Consider the following 18,242-nt stretch of genomic DNA (forward strand, 5'->3'; position numbering starts at 1 on the left):
GAACATAACATAAACATATCAACTAGCATGACCACACGTATACTGCATACTACTTCGGGCCGTAGCCCGGAACACATAACACATAAATCATGTCTGAGCCACGAAGGCATCAAACATACTAACTACTATATCAGATCAACATCCGAAAACTACTGCTAGCTAAACGGGCCGGCATTGTGGCCTTAGACCCATTCCTACTGGAAGGAGACTCACCTGAACTGTTGAGCCCTGTTGATAAACCTCTGGCTGCTACTCGACAATCCCCTGAACCGCTGCTCCTCTAGCTCTCCGAGCTATCAATATACATATAACACTTAATCTGACAGTCAACTAAGTCAACTCTGGTTAAAGTCAACCTTCCAGGTCAACCTTACTCGCCGAGTCTTCCTAAAGACTCGCCGAGTTCATAAGCTCAGGGTCTTTCTTATTCGCGACCCGACTCGCCGAGTCAGTCCATGACTCGCCGAGTCCAACTAGTTCCAAGTCCTGACCTGTCCAACTCGCTGAGTCACCACCCGACTCACTGATTCGAGTCTCAACTCAAAGGGTTTAGGGTTTCGCGATCTGACTCGCCGAGTCCAAGAACAGACTCGCCGAGTCCTAGACAATCTTCAACCAACTCGTCGAGTTGTTCATCCAACTCGCCGAGTCCATGCCTAACTTCATCCGACTCGACGAGCTGTTCATCCTACTCGTCGAGTTCCTCCTCATCTTCAAGCTACTTGCCGAGTCCACTCGAAGGACTCGCCGAGTCTATTCAGTCCTCAATCCATGCAGTGGCTTTTCGAGTCAAATAGAGCTTCCAACACATAGATCTATACTTCTAGGGCCTATTCCCCACGTAAAGTGGCAAACTTTACATGTAGATTGAGAGATCTATGCTCAAAACACACTAAACTAGGGTTTATGGCAAACATGCCTCTTCAACATACCAAGGGCTGATACTTTAGGGGATTCAAGACCAAAACCAACATGGATCTGAGGTAGCAACCTCAGATCTGAACCTCCAACTCGAATTGGTTACATATCATACCAATAATGACCAAAACTCACACATAAGAATAGATCTAGATGCAAAGGGAGTCCAAGCAACAGCTTATTACCTCCAATTGGTCTGAAATGACTCCTCAATCCCAGATCTACAGTCCCTTCTTGCACCTCCAAGGTCTTTCTTCCTCCTCCAAGCTTTAGTGCACTCTTCAAGGCAAGATCTAGCTCAAAAACGGATATGGCGGCTAGGGTTTGGTGTTCTGAGGTAGAAAGGCAGTAAAGGAACCCTAGGAAAGAGAATGAGACGCTTAAATAGGCTCCAAGTCCCGGATTTAGGGTTTTCCTCGATCAGACCCAACTCGTCGAGTCTCCTTGGCCGACTCGCCGAGTCGGTCGCTTTCACCACAACCCGGATCCCGCTCGGACTCGCCGAGTCCCTCCATGGACTCGCCGAGTCTCCCCTAAACTTGAGGTTTTCTTTCTTTTCTTGGCTTTCCAAACTTTGGGGTGTTACATTTTGCATAGAGTAGCTTGTGGACAGTAAGACGCTAAGTCACTTGCAGTTGGATTAAATAATCTCAGAGTAATTATGTCACAACTAGCATTTTTAGCTAGGAAATTCTATTCTCATGTAAACATCATCCATTGTAAGGCATGTGCTCAAAGTGAAAATCACACTCTATGATCAATCAAAATCATCCATTTGAAATCAAAACTCTCTCAAGAGGTTCAAGACCTAATACAATACACCTCATACGTTCAACTATGGTTTGAAAACCCTAGAAATCCCGGTTCAAGTTCATTATGAACTAGGACTCTCTTATTGGGCCTAATGGACCAATAAACTTTCAACTTGATCACCTCAGGCCTATGAACCCTAATTGGGCTCTAAATAGACCACATTCCTAAAACTTTAGCATTTTGGGCCATGTTGGCCTAAAAAATCCTTCTTATCTCTAATGAGCCTTGTTGGGCCATAAAAGATTTCAATTTGCCCTAATGGGCCGTAAACTCTTTAATTAGGCTTCATTGGGCTGAGAACCTTAACAAGGGGCCCAATGGGCCGAAAAATAATCTTAAACTTCATGAATTCGAACAAGGCCAAGGATAGGCCCAAACATCCCTCCATCTTCATTTTCTTTAGCCCACATGTTTGGCCCATAAATTTGACAAAAAAAAGGAAATGTTTATATTCTAAGCATGACAACTCATCTTTGCATGGGGGATATTTGTAACACCCATAATCAGAAAGACCAAGAAAGGAAAGGAAAACCCTAAGTCAAGGGGGGTCAAATTGTCAAGTCCAGGGTGGAACTCGACGAGTCCGAGCAGGATCCGGGTCGAGGAGTAAGTGACCGACTTGACGAGTCGGCAAGAGGACTCGGCGAGTCCGGTCTGAAGAGGAAAACCCTAAATCCGGGACTTTGTGCACTATATAAACATCTCATTCTCTCCCTTAGGGTTCTGTATAGCCTCTCTTATCTATAACACAAAACCCTAAGCCTCCATTTTAGCACATTCAAGATTTCTTGCCATTTTGGGTGATTTGAAGGAAGAAGGAGGGAGGGCACCTTTGGTGATTCAAGGATTGTCTTTAGATCCAGAGTTGGTGTGACTTTTCAGATCCCTTGAGGTAATAAGGTGACCCTATTGCATTAGATCTATTTTATGGTTGAGTTTTAGGCATTTTTGAGTATGGAGGAGGTTTATTCCGAGTTTGGAGTAGATATGAGGTTGCTACCTCAGATCTAGGCTATTAAGGATCCAGAAAGCCTCCGACTAAAAATCCTGCTGCCTCCCATCCGCCTACCGGATGCACTGAGACTATTCTGGTCTAACCAATCTCCCGATATCTGAGTTACCGGACTCCCACCGGTCACTACACTCCATCGCAAACTCCTAGTCTCTTCCAGCGACTCCTGAAGATACTTCGACTATCTATAACTGTTCTATCCATTCTGCCGCTCATACAGAAACGATGCTGCTGGAACCAGCTTGCTTTTATCCCACCTGATTACTCATCTCCTACTAACTCGAGCCTTCCCTCCTGAATGAAAAGCTACCTGCCTAACTATCCTTACAGATCACTTATACTCGGCAAAATGCTCAACTGATCCTGCTGAGAGGTACTTGCCATTTCCAAATCAACCAACTATACCGTCAGCACTTGCATTCCAACACAAATACACTACTGACCCAAAACCTTGAACCTTCCAAACACTGAACTGCCTGCAATAATGAACATGCCTGAAACACTAAACTGCTTGAAACGCTGAGCTGCCTGAAACACTGAACTGGCTGAAACACTGAGCTGCCTGAAACATTGAACTCCAACCCAACTGTGGAGTCAAGGGACTCCTCACTTAGTCGCTTCTACGACTTCTGAACAAAATCTTTCTCTGGAGCTAGTTTTCACTAGTTATCCTGTCACTGCGGCTCTAACAATCTTCCGATCCAACTGATCGGGTCCATACGTCACATCCTGACATCATCAATTCCACGACTAACATCATGATGGCTCCCAGACTGACGGTAGCCCTTAACATACCCGAACCCCAACGGTCCACTACTACTCTGATCTCATAACTGATGCAACGTTCTATAGCCAAAATTGCTGACTTAGCCATCACTGAACCATTTGGGAAATCCGAAATCTAACCCGTGGATTCCCATATCCTCACTGCTGCACTAGAACTGGTGGGTACTACTACTTTCCCGCGTCCAACACGCGCTCATGCCACCTACCAATCTGATAAAGGCTGCGACTACGCTCGCGGACTTACAACTCTCTAGTACTATATGGCTACTAGTGAATGCTACGGCTACCCCCGCAGACTTACAACACCACTACTACTACTCTAACCCGAGGACATCCTGACTATCCCTAGTTCCGCTAGTGATTCCTCATCCCGATTTCTCAAACCAGCCCTCAGTCTTTGAATTCTGCATCATCCTCGACATCCTATATCCTTGATATACTTAGCGCTTCGTCGAGGAATTCTTCGGCTTGGTTCCCAAACCAACCGTCTATTAGTCCGGATACAAGAAGTTATTGTTGGGAAGTTTCCAACCTCCCAACTCCCGAATCTACGCAACCTGCATGCCGCCTCAGACACTGGCTACTAATACGAAAACATCTCTTGATACCCGTTCTCAGGATCCTCATTCCGACCCTCATGCGTCCGACAGGTGGTCCTCCATTCCTGGATTCCCAACCAGCTTCTAACCATCTTGATTACATGAACTAGCTGCTGGGAAAAGTTCTCGAACTCCCAATTCTGAACTTCTCAATCCATCCATCACTGTGCTACTACCATTTCTTCTCGGAGGTTGCGCACTCATTCTGGGTCTACGTGTCTCTTATCCATGAATACTCGGAGGGTTCTCCCCCACTTCGATCATGCTTACCCCTTGCTGCTTCACACTCAAAAGAGATCCTGATCTTCACTACCATTCCGGAACATCTACTAGGGAACCCAAGCCTGCCAGGTAGGAATTTAACCAATCCATCCCAATCACTAACCACTCCGAACTAGTGAAACGAACCAAATCTCTCTCAACCATGCTACAGTTACTGCATCCTCCGAAACCTTCTCCATAAGAGCACATCCCCTAACTACCAACCAATTATCCGAGGTATGCAAATGGCATATAACATAATCACAAGCAAGCCACACTATAACACAACACTTATACCACAATTTGATGCAGAACCATAACAATATAATCATGACATAAGCTGACAGAAAAACAAAAGTTACGTACCTTCATTACTCAGTGCTGCTTGAATCCCTGCTGAAATCTACCGGAAAACTCGGCTCTGAGCCGTAGGCACCCTTGCCCGGCCTCGACAACTGCTGGCGGTACTCGAAGTCCCAAGGGCAGGAGCTGGCACCTGCCCTGCTGGATACAAACTCGGACAGTGGTCCTTCTTGTGGCCCCTCTGACTGCAATGGAAACATAACGGATCAAGCCCCTGGGCGATGGTAACAACACAGTCTCTGCTAAAATGACCAATCTGGCCGCACTTGAAACACCCAGCATCGCCACCACTTCTACGCCTACACACACCCATGTGCGTCCTTCCGCACTTCCCGCATCGACTGCGGCTCTGATAGTTCCTCGTCCTCAAATCTGGACCCTTGGGCATCTTACCCGAACCTGTGGCTACCTGAGTCTCATCAATTTTCCTTTTCCCTTCTGACTCCCTGCCCGACTCTCGCTCCTGCGTTACCCCAACGGCAACGCCTGCTAACTGAACAACAGATGTCTGATCCTAAAGCCTCGCTATCAATCTATCAGTGATCCTCACGACCATGTCGGGCAGATCCTCGCGAATGGCTCGCGAAACTTCCTCAACTATCCAATCATGCAATGGTCTCTCTTGGAGACAGAATTCCCCACTCACCCCTGCCCCCTGATGGCAGGAACTAGAAATGGGATCTCCCTCCCTGATGGATCCCTGAACTCCATAAGATTCGGGACCTAGACGAGCCCCAATCTGTCCTGAAACTAACCCGGCCTTAAAGGCCTCAAGATGACTGTCCATGAGCTCCACAATGGCCTCTCTAACCGAACCGAAAATCACTGGAGTCTGATCAATGATGTTGCGCGTAATCTCTGCGGAAATGAAATCCCTCATCTGATCATCAAGCTGCCCGGCTCTGAAGCCCGAGCCAGACCCCTCCTCGACACCTGAACTGCTAATTGGTATCTCGCGCAACGTCACCATGCTGAAAATATAACAAAATCCTGATCAATTTACATACTACTGCTGAGGAATTTCTCGCATACTCTACTAGTTCCTTGATTTTGCCTCGGCCCCTCTTGAATCGAATACGGATCCTCTGCTTTCAGTAGTATGGGCCCCTACTACCTTCCACATCTATCCGTACTTTCCTCAAGAGTTACCTCAACTCCACCAAGTCCCCTTTACTCTTCAACTGATCTCTGCTACTCTCATCCTAGGCTTGCCCTAGGGAATCTCTGACTCTACTCAAACCAGTCCTCAGCTGCTGAAGGCCTCCTTGTTATGCCAATTAGCCACCACCTGAATACCATCACATGTAATGAGGCTCGGATAATCCTTCGAGTAAAAGTCTCGTCCCTACAACGGTTGGACTCAAACGAGAGCTGCGCAGTAGGGCCAAATCCAGCACTCTGAGATTATTCAACCCTGCTCACATGTGATGTGACGTATTCACCTAATGGCTAAATCCCACCACTCGGAGTCCCACAAAGCACAAAGAAAGCAGCATTCGGATAAAGGAGACATACTCAGGCAAAAAAAACTATTCTCATAACGAGAAACTACACTAGCATACAATGCTAAGTTCGTGCTACCAGGCATAACCTAAACAGGCTATCCTACTGCTGTCTACTCAATACTAGCATGCAATTCTCATAAAGTTGAACACATAAAGCAGGCACATAAGGCATCATCCTAGATCCTTAGTCCTATTCTAGCATGCTGTTCTACTGAAGCTGGAACTGAAACTGAAACTGAAACCGATACTGATAATCATAATATAACTTGTATGGCTAAATTGGGAGTACTTACTTGAGCTCGGCTGATTGCATGCACCACACCCTTTTCTCCTTTCAAAACTCTTTTTGCTTTTTCTAAAAATTGTTTTCTTTTCTCAAAATTCTTTTGTAACTACGATTTTTCTTTTGAAAACTATATACCACTTCCTTAGTTTGAGTTCAAACACACTCAGGAGTGCGCCCGAATCCCTCAAACCAAGGCTCTGATACCAACTTGTAACAACCCAAAAATCATGACTAAAAATTTCTTTTAAACATTACTAAAAATAGATTTATAACAACGTATCATAAGTCAAACATAACTTTTGAGTATTAAATTCAAAACATAATATCATTATCAGAGTCAAACATTCCCAGGCTAACTGACTATGGTGTGTGCTCTGCAATCTTCCCGAGCTCCTCTTTTGAAAACCGAGTACCTGAAACCAAAACTAAAAACCGTAAGCACGAAGCTTAGTGAGCTCCCCCAATCTACCACATACCACACAAAAACATATAAAGCACATATTGGGCCTTGCCCACTGCATCGGACTGAAGTCCGGACTAACTGGGGCCTTGCCCTCTGCATCGGACCGAAGTCCGGAAACTGACTGGGACCTTGTCCCCTGCATCGGACCGAAGTCCGGACTAACTGGGACCTTGTCCCCTGCATCGGACCGAAGTCCGGGCTAACTGGGGCCTTGCCCCCTGCATCGGACCGAAGTCCGGACTAACTGGGACCTTGTCCCCTGCATCGGACCGAAGTCCGGGCTAACTGAACAGAACATAACATAAACATATCAACTAGCATGAACACACGTATACTGCATACTACTTCGGGCCGTAGCCCGGAACACATAACACATAAATCCTGTCTGAGCCACGAAGGCATCAAACATACTAACTACTATATCAGATCAACATCCGAAAACTACTGCTAGCTAAACGGGCCGGCATTGTGGCCTTAGACCCATTCCTACTGGAAGGAGACTCACCTGAACTGCTGAGCCCTGTTGATAAACCTCTGGCTGCTACTCGACAATCCCCTGAACCGCTGCTCCTCTAGCTCTCCGAGCTATCAATATACATATAACACTTAATCTGACAGTCAACTAAGTCAACTATGGTTAAAGTCAACCTTCCAGGTCAACCTTACTCGCCGAGTCTTCCTAAAGACTCGCCGAGTTCATAAGCTCAGGGTCTTTCTTATTCGCGACCCGACTCGCCGAGTCAGTCCATGACTCGCCGAGTCCAACTAGTTCCAAGTCCTGACCTGTCCAACTCGCTGAGTCACCACCCGACTCACTGATTCGAGTCTCAACTCAAAGGGTTTAGGGTTTCGCGATCTGACTCGCCGAGTCCTAGACAATCTTCAACCAACTCGTCGAGTTGTTCATCCAACTCGCCGAGTCCATGCCTAACTTCATCCGACTCGACGAGCTGTTCATCCTACTCGTCGAGTTCCTCCTCATCTTCAAGCTACTCGTCGAGTCCACTCGAAGGACTCGCCGAGTCTATTCAGTCCTCAATCCATGCAGTGGCTTTTCGAGCCAAATAGAGCTTCCAACACATAGATCTATACTTCTAGGGCCTATTCCCCACGTAAAGTGGCAAACTTTACGTGTAGATTGAGAGATCTATGCTCAAAACACACTAAACTAGGGTTTATGGCAAACATGCCTCTTCAACATACCAAGGGCTGATACTTTAGGGGATTCAAGACCAAAACCAACATGGATCTGAGGTAGCAACCTCAGATCTGAACCTCCAACTCGAATTGGTTACATATCATACCAATAATGACCAAAACTCACACATAGGAATAGATCTAGATGCAAAGGGAGTCCAAGCAACAGCTTATTACCTCCAATTGGTCTGAAATGACTCCTCAATCCCAGATCTACAGTCCCTTCTTGCACCTCCAAGGTCATTCTTCCTCCTCCAAGCTTTAGTGCACTCTTCAAGGCAAGATCTAGCTCAAAAACGGATATGGCGGCTAGGGTTTGGTGTTCTGAGGTAGAAAGGCAGTAAAGGAACCCTAGGAAAGAGAATGAGACGCTTAAATAGGCTCCAAGTCCCGGATTTAGGGTTTTCCTCGATCAGACCCAACTCGTCGAGTCTCCTTGGCCGACTCGCCGAGTCGGTCGCTTTCACCACAACCCGGATCCCGCTCGGACTCGCCGAGTCCCTCCATGGACTCGCCGAGTCTCCCCTAAACTTGAGGTTTTCTTTCTTTTCTTGGCTTTCCAAACTTTGGGGTGTTACATTTTGCATAGAGTAGCTTGTGGACAGTAAGACGCTAAGTCACTTGCAGTTGGATTAAATAATCTCAGAGTAATTATGTCACAACTAGCATTTTTAGCTAGGAAATTCTATTCTCATGTAAACATCATCCATTGTAAGGCATGTGCTCAAAGTGAAAATCACACTCTATGATCAATCAAAATCATCCATTTGAAATCAAAACTCTCTCAAGAGGTTCAAGACCTAATACAATACACCTCATACGTTCAACTATGGTTTGAAAACCCTAGAAATCCCGGTTCAAGTTCATTATGAACTAGGACTCTCTTATTGGGCCTAATGGACCAATAAACTTTCAACTTGATCACCTCAGGCCTATGAACCCTAATTGGGCTCTAAATAGACCACATTCCTAAAACTTTAGCATTTTGGGCCATGTTGGCCTAAAAAATCCTTCTTATCTCTAATGAGCCTTGTTGGGCCATAAAAGATTTCAATTTGCCCTAATGGGCCGTAAACTCTTTAATTAGGCTTCATTGGGCTGAGAACCTTAACAAGGGGCCCAATGGGCCGAAAAATAATCTTAAACTTCATGAATTCGAACAAGGCCAAGGATAGGCCCAAACATCCCTCCATCTTCATTTTCTTTAGCCCACATGTTTGGCCCATAAATTTGACAAAAAAAAGGAAATGTTTATATTCTAAGCATGACAACTCATCTTTGCATGGGGGATATTTGTAACACCCATAATCAGAAAGACCAAGAAAGGAAAGGAAAACCCTAAGTCAAGGGGGGTCAAATTGTCAAGTCCAGGGTGGAACTCGACGAGTCCGAGCAGGATCCGGGTCGAGGAGTAAGTGACCGACTTGACGAGTCGGCAAGAGGACTCGGCGAGTCCGGTCTGAAGAGGAAAACCCTAAATCCGGGACTTTGTGCACTATATAAACATCTCATTCTCTCCCTTAGGGTTCTGTATAGCCTCTCTTATCTATAACACAAAACCCTAAGCCTCCATTTTAGCACATTCAAGATTTCTTGCCATTTTGGGTGATTTGAAGGAAGAAGGAGGGAGGGCACCTTTGGTGATTCAAGGATTGTCTTTAGATCCAGAGTTGGTGTGACTTTTCAGATCCCTTGAGGTAATAAGGTGACCCTATTGCATTAGATCTATTTTATGGTTGAGTTTTAGGCATTTTTGAGTATGGAGGAGGTTTATTCCGAGTTTGGAGTAGATATGAGGTTGCTACCTCAGATCTAGGCTATTAAGGATCCAGAAAGCCATAAAGTTTATGCCAATAAGTTGTTGGTGAAGCCACTTGGTCACAAAACCTAGCCCTAGAGTGTTTTAAGCCCATATCCTTTTGGTTTCACGTAAAGTTTGCAACTTTACGTAGGGAATAGACTTGGGAAGAGTGGATCTATGAGTTGGAGCCCCTGCGTGGCTCGAAAAGCCACTGTAAGGATTAAGGACTGATGATAAACTGTTGGATTAGTGTCTAAGTCCATAACTATTTTGGTATGTACTTGACCCGATTATGAGCATGGTCCTTTTGGGTTGCCTTCACCATAGCAATATGTAGGATGATTTATGGAGAGAAAGGTTTAAATATGATTTATTAATATATTATGAGAATAATATATTAAAGGAGAAATCATATTGTTTAATTAATATTAGTCAAGAATTAATTGATAATTAATTTTGTGGCTAAAAGAGATTAATTAAATTTAGGGGACTGGACTGTAATTATTGGATAATTGAGTTATTGGGCTAAGGAATGCTAATGGATCAAGGGGTGAACGAAATTATGATGGAAGCCCATCATATTTTCGTCCATGGCCTTATCCAGAAGGTTCCATGGGCTGCTTAGAGTTTAAGCTGTCCATTAGGGTTTTGACTGAAACCCTAGCAACTCACAATACATAAAGGACCCTTAGGCTCCCAAAAACGTGGAAAACTGATTCTCTAGGGTTTCCAGCCGTTTTTGGGCAGCCTCTCTTCTTCTCCTCTTCATCCAAGTTGCATAAGGTGTTTGTGACTCCATTAGAGGTGCATCACTTGAGGCACTAAGCTTTTGAAGCCAATCCAAGCAAGGAATTGATTGTTATTGCTATATAACAATCAAAGGTAATTCTCTAAACCCTAATTCAGTTTATAATATGTTAGATCTAAGTTTATTAGTCTTGGATTCAAAGCATGTACAATAGAGAAACCTAGATCCAAGCATTAGGGTTTGTATGAGCACATAGGATTGTTCTTATGCCTAAAACCCATCAGTGGTATCAGATCCTTGATTAGTTTCAGTTGTATTTGATGCTTATATGTTTTATTTACTGAAAAAACGAAATTTTGGCCTCTGCCCGACCTGACTCGGCGAGTCAGTGGATGAACTCGGCGAGTCCAGGGGTCAGACAGAGGGATTTTCGGGTTTTGGCTGTTGTTTTGACTTGGACTTGATGCTTAATTTGTTTTATGAAGTTAAAATCTGAATTTTATCTTAATTAAGTGTTTATCCATGCCAAAACAATAGATAATTTCAAATCTTTTAAATATTGGTTGTTTATGTGATAAATATAGATTATTTACATTTATTTGGTAATTATCTAATGACTAAAATAAGATTAGGTCAAATATAGATAATGAATAAATTAATTGTTTAACTTATATTATTTGTTATTTGATCCTTTGTGATGTGAAAAAGTTTCAATTGCACCCTTTAGGTTTTATAGTTTAAATTTGAACTTAAAAGTTTTTGTTTATGAAATTTAAATAAGTTAAACCCTAATGTTCTGAAATGTTTCAAAACTTGCCCTCAAGTTTTGGAATTTTAAATTTGATTAAAAGTTTAATTTTGAAATGTTAAATTCTAAAACCCTAGTAATTTGAAAAGTTCAAATCACACCCTTATGGTTTTGTTAATTAATTAAAGTGTATAATTAAAGGTGATTTAATAAACCCATAAAGTTTTTGGTTTACATTTAATTAAATTAAAAGTATAATTTACTAAGTTAAATCACCTAGTATTTTAAAAGTGTAAAATACACCCTATACTATATATAACATTAAAAGTCTAATATTATATATGAGTAATCAGTCAGTCTTACCGTTAGTAGGCCTCATTCACGAAGCTGGTCTATAAGGGGTGTTTAAGGAAATTGCCTATAAAATGGCGATTGAATGGGTATCCACTCTTACCCACCGCACTCTTGACTAGTGGAGGGTCGTTAGCCGAACGGGTAGGATAGGACAGAAACCTTCCATTATAAGTATAATGAAGTACAAAGTAACTAAATGCTTTTTCAAATTCCCAAATCATAGTTACTTTAGGAAAAATGTGAAATTGTATGCTAATCCATAGAATTACACTTCGTACCCCTGTCAAACGTTAGTGGAGCGTGTGTGGTTAACCGGCACACTAATTTGGGGATGACATTGGTAGCGAAGGGTGACTCGATGTTTGTCATAGATCAATGGAGCGTGTGTGGCTAACCGGCACATTGATTAGGTGATAGTAGCATTGGGTGCACCACGTGATTCGTATGGTTATTCACACCTTGTTTGTGATCCTCGGCATCCCAGTCACAAATAGTAGGGCATAATCAAGATTAAACATGCCATTGAAAAGTTCAATGAATCTCAAAAGATCTAGGAGTTTCAATTCATTTAAAACTTAAACTTCCTTTTTGTTTTTCATGGTGGAAATTGGTAAATCGTCATTTACCTACCTTCAAATATTTTGCAACTAGATTACAACATCCCTTTTCTAGGTTGTAGAATATTGTGTTGGATCCTAGCTTGATGTTTCATTTGGGTGTTGCATCAAGAATTCTAATCAACATAACTTGAATTTTCTCCCGTTTTGTAGATGTCTGAATCTTACAATGGTCTTCCCAAATCCTTTGGAACAAGCTTTCCAAATGAAGATGACGTTCCAAGATACGATCAAGGAAATGAGAGTCATGCTTCACTTCCTCCACCTCCTCCAATTGTTCTCCCTGACCCACAAGTTCAAAGGCTTGAAAAGTTCAAGCTCACTCAAGCCCTTTTGGCAAGTAAACACGAAGATGGGAAACCTATGTGTGCGCACGTCTTAGAGATGAAGTCACACATTGATAGGTTAAACATGTTGGGTGTCGAGATTTCAAGTGAGTTGGCTGTTGACTGGGTTCTTCAGTCACTTCCTAAATCATATAGTGAGTTCGTTAGAGAGTACTATATGATGGACCACGACGTGACCCTAATTGATCTCACATATTTGCTTATAGCTGCTGAATCAGCAATGATTTGGCGTGCTGGTCAAGCAAATTTGTCTGGTGAATCAAACTCCCAAACTTCAATGGACACTAGCAACATTGGAAGTCCAGAAAGAACTAAGTCTGTGATTGTCCGATGTGCTGTGCCAAAGGAGTCCATTTGCTTTTATTGCCAAGAGAAGGGGCATTGGAAACGAAGTTGCCCTAACTACCTGAGAGATCTAAGAGATGGGAGAGTCAAGACGTATGGCTCTGCTTCAGGTAAAATCCATTATCTAACTCTTTTGAGTTCTTATTCTAGATTCTTAATACATGATGTGATAAGATTACATTTTGATGTTTTGTAGGATCGAAGAAAAGAGAGGAAGCTTGAGAGAAGAAGTGAGCTGAATCTAATCGTGAAGAAATGGATTTCGATCGCATTACTTGAAGAATGGATTCTTGAGCTACTACTTGGAGTTAGAATAGATTGTTAAGAAATATGAAATAACATAGTTTTTCAATTGAATTGCATTGTAAGGACAAAATTTTTTCCGCAATAAAATGAATTTTGATTTTATCTTATTTATTTATCCTTGCGATGGCATGTATGAAAAAAATTGATGTTTGAATGTTTCTATTATTAGCAAATGGATTTGATTCTTAATTATGTTATTTGTGGAAATGTCAAAAGTTTACCAAATAGGGAGAGTTTCTCATCGCCCAAGTTTCAATTGGACAGAAACTTGGAATCATGCAATGTGTATTGTATGATGAATGAAAAACTTTCACATTTGGGAAACCTAGACTAATTCTTTGACAAAGTGTCAAATTGAAGGACTAGGAAGATCAAGTACACTAGGTTGTGCGTTGATCAAGTCTACCACAAGAGTGACAAAGATATTCGTCATGATTTACTAAAGTTTAGTGAATATGGTTATACTTATAAGATTGAGTATAACTCTGAGTTGACTGAATTAGTTTCAATCAATAGCAGAACGAATAAGAAGAATCAAGAAGGCAGAAAGATAAAAGTTTCTCCATTCTAAGAAGAAGGGAGAGTACCTTTTATTGTGTTTTATGATGAAGTCTTAATGATTAAGAACCATATCTCAATTGATCCTCTAAGTGAGTCTTAGTGCATTTGCATGTCTAAGAAGAGGAATCAAGTATTGTAGAAATGGTTAAATCAATAAGTCAATCATACTTCGTTCCAATATCAAGTCTTAGAGTCAAGATTGTGACATTGAGTGAAAAGTCTTAAGTAGGTTTATAACACTCATCAAATGTGGAATTTGGAAAAGTTTTCTCATTCTTGCACATTTGAAAAGTTGTGCTGTCTTGGATAAGACAAAGACCAACTAGGACCAATTATGTGAAGTGTTTTGTCTTGATAAGAACTACACTAACTCTTGAATATTTGATTTGTCAAGAAATGTTCCTTGACAAGAGAATCTTATATGTCAAGGAGTCAGTGGGAGTCTTAATGGTCTTGAAAGGTTTCAAGAACAAATCAAGAATATACCTTATCGATCATCACTAGCACATGACTTGAGGTTTGCAACCTATCGTGTTGACATTATTTTGTTTTTGTGTCATTCCAATTGAGTTAATTGCGTATGTGAGTTCTATGAGTTCTCATTTGAATGCATACTAGAGCCTTAGTTGATGGAAAGTACATTGATATGTAAGGACAAGTTACTAAACTACTTGGAAGACATGGTGGGCACTCGTGTTACCATAAGGCAAGAAATCAAGATTAAGAAAGTTCAATCCATATGAGTTTGGATTTGTCACAAACCTTGGTTTTGGCAAATTCACATGGATAGGAACTCATACACCATAAAATCTAAGTGTCATAAGATTCCCTCCTTCATGAAAATGACTGTGAGGAAATGCTTTCACTAAGAGAGATTTTAAGAAGATAGCAATTGTGAAAATTGTATTCTCAAATTCGATTATGGTTACGACATCCCTTTCCATAGATCAAATTGTGAGATTTGGCAATTAGTTTGAACATTTGGAACTTAGTAACATAAGTTCTGAATTGTTTAAACACACATATGAGCTATCTAAGAGAAAGGTGTGTAAGGTTAAGAAGCCTAGATAAAGGCTTATCGAAGCATCTGGTATTAGAAATATGAATTTCAGAAATTCAATAGGCATTGTTTTCTGAAAGTTCATTTGTTTTCTGAATACATGTCAAATCTAGTGGGAGCATAAGTGTTATGCTTATATGATAATAATCATCATGATAGTGGGAGCATAAGTGTTATGCTTGTATGATTATTATGGCGAGTATTGCAAGTTAGCAATATTAATTATAGAAAAACAAAGATTCAATTTGCAAAGTTGCATGGGTTGAAAAGTTGTTTTAATATAATTAAGGGAGAGAATATTATACTTCGTTTCAAAATCTAAAGCTTAGATTGAGAAATTTTAACCTTTTCAGTCAAAGGATACATTGTGTGTTCTTAAAATTCGATTATGATTACGGAATCCCTCTTCATAGTTCGAATTGTGAGAACATGACACATAAAATATTATGGCAAAAGATTGGTAAAGTATCATATCTTTATGTAAGACATTATGCATCGTGTCCCATACGCTTCGGGTATAGGATCGATTGCAAATGCTATAATATTTTACCATTCTAAAATTTTCTAAATGTATAGCGCATTAAGAGGGAAAAAGGACTAGAATTGGTTTTGACTAAAATAATTAAACAACTATCAAAGGATGATCCAAAGTTCGCTGAGGATTGGTCGCTTGTGAGTAGTTGGAAGTATGGTATTGGATGGACCATATCGACATTATTATGAATAGATAAGATTCTATTAAGAATGAGTTGTCATTTGGCAAATATGGAAATGTTTCCATATTGGAAGTTGAATGTTGAGAGTCTATGTCTAGATTAGAAAACTTTATGCAAGAAGGATGTTCAAAGGAATGTACTTTGAATGTGAGACTTCACGTCTATGGAATTGTCTTGTAACAATTTCTAAGAAAGTACTTTGTAATTTCATTAGCCAAGTCTTGGTGACTTTTGTGCTATGACTTTACGAAAGGATCGTTGCGTAAAATGTTAGAATCTAGCATATTCTAGTAGTGGCAAGAACCTTGTGTTCTTACACTAACAGTTAGGATTAAGGAATTGTGAAATGAGCATCATTGAAAAGGTTTTTCAATTAATCTATTTCACAAAGTAAGGAACATAGGAAACATAGTGTGCATGCTTTATGCATGGGATAACTATTGTTGTAATTTGAGTAATAAGTTGATTTTCTGAAACAGTAAACGATAATAATGAGTAATCAATATGGTGGTTAAATAGAAGTGTTTTATTTACTCTCACAAGTTTGAGGCCATATAGGATTAAGTATTATTGTTATGTTTCAATTTGCATGTATTGACTTCCATAATAACTAGGTTATTCAAACATCCACAGTCGGTCATACGTTGGGAGTAGGTATGAATAAAGACTGTCATGAATCTGTCTGTAGATTGTCTGAAGTGTTTAGACATAGCACAAGTTTGCTGCAGAGTTCATGAGTGCTTTGATAAGATTAGAGTATTGGATTAAACCCACGCTCACTTGGATCACTTCATAGATTTATCACGAGTGATTAGTGAGACGATAATATTGTATATTCTTGAAACCGAGACATGTGAGTTGTTATTTGTTGGTCGGTTGCACATTGATAATAAGTAAACGCACCAGTAACTTGGTGTTATAAAACTTATTGTTGTGTGTGATTCGATCAGTAAATGCAAGCGAGCGTTTGAGTCGAAGTTTATCCATTCCTTTTACCCAAAGTGGGATAAAAGCGATATATGTGGGCCTCTCGATGATTTAGTGATGACACCTAAGCGCTTGGCCAAGCCGGGACTAAGTTGATGTGTTCAATTGTAGTCTGTTGTCAGTCGTCATAAATCGGAAGTCGGGAAACAGTATAGAGAGAATGATTGAAATTCATGTCTTTTGTCTATACGATATCTTGAGAATGGAGGAATATATAATCCCTTATCTAGAGGACACTCTATCTGATAAGATCAGAGTTGACAGCGGCTTTTGAAAGCTACGATTGCTGATCAGGTTCTGAAGTCATACGGAAAATAGTTACTAGACTTATCCAAGTGGGAGACTGTTGGATTAGTGTCTAAGTCCATAACTATTTTGGTATGTACTTGACCCGATTATGAGCATGGTCCTTTTGGGTTGCCTTCACCATAGCAATATGTAGGATGATTTATGGAGAGAAAGGTTTAAATATGATTTATTAATATATTATGAGAATAATATATTAAAGGAGAAATCATATTATTTAATTAATATTAGTCAATAATTAATTGATAATTAATTTTGTGGCTAAAAGAGATTAATTAAATTCAGGGGACTGGACTGTAATTATTGGATAATTGAGTTATTGGGCTAAGGAATGCTAATGGATCAAGGGGTGAATGAAATTATGATGGAAGCCCATCATATTTTCGTCCATGGCCTTATCCAGAAGGTTCTATGGGCTGCTTAGAGTTTAAGCTGTCCATTAGGGTTTTGACTGAAACCCTAGCAGCTCACACAAGTATATAAAGGACCCTTAGGCTCCCAAAAACGTGGACAACTGATTCTCTAGGGTTTCCAGCCGTTTTTGGGCAGCCTCTCTTCTTCTCCTCTTCATCCAAGTTGCATAAGGTGTTTGTGACTCCATTAGAGGTGCAACACTTGAGGCACTAAGCTTTTGAAGCAAATCCAAGCAAGGAATTGATTGTTATTGCTATATAACAATCAAAGGTAATTCTCTAAACCCTAATTCAGTTTATAATATGTTACATCTAAGTTTATTAGTCTTGGATTCAAAGCATGTACAATAGAGAAACCTAGATCCAAGCATTAGGGTTTGTATGAGCACATAGGATTGTTCTTATGCCTAAAACCCATCAAGGTGCATTTTATACACCTATTTTGCATGTTTATTTCCGTCTTTTTATAGCATTCTACTTCGTAATTCTTGCATTTAGTTGATTATTAGGGCAATTGCATATTTCATTAAGAATGCCTGGCACTTCACTATTTTTGATTTATTTTACAAGCATTTTGGAGCATGGAACGTGGAGCTTGGATGCATGGATGCATGGAGCTTGGATTCTTGGAGCTTTGGAGCATGCAGAGAAGATGAATCGGTCATTCCATGGAGGAAAGCGTGAAGATATAACCCGATTCATTATTGCATTATCATCATAGCAAAGGACT

Source organism: Lactuca serriola, chromosome 1 (genome assembly GCF_051521515.1).
Source record: "Lactuca serriola cultivar US96UC23 chromosome 1, Lser_US96UC23_V15, whole genome shotgun sequence".
NCBI lineage: Eukaryota > Viridiplantae > Streptophyta > Magnoliopsida > Asterales > Asteraceae > Lactuca > Lactuca serriola.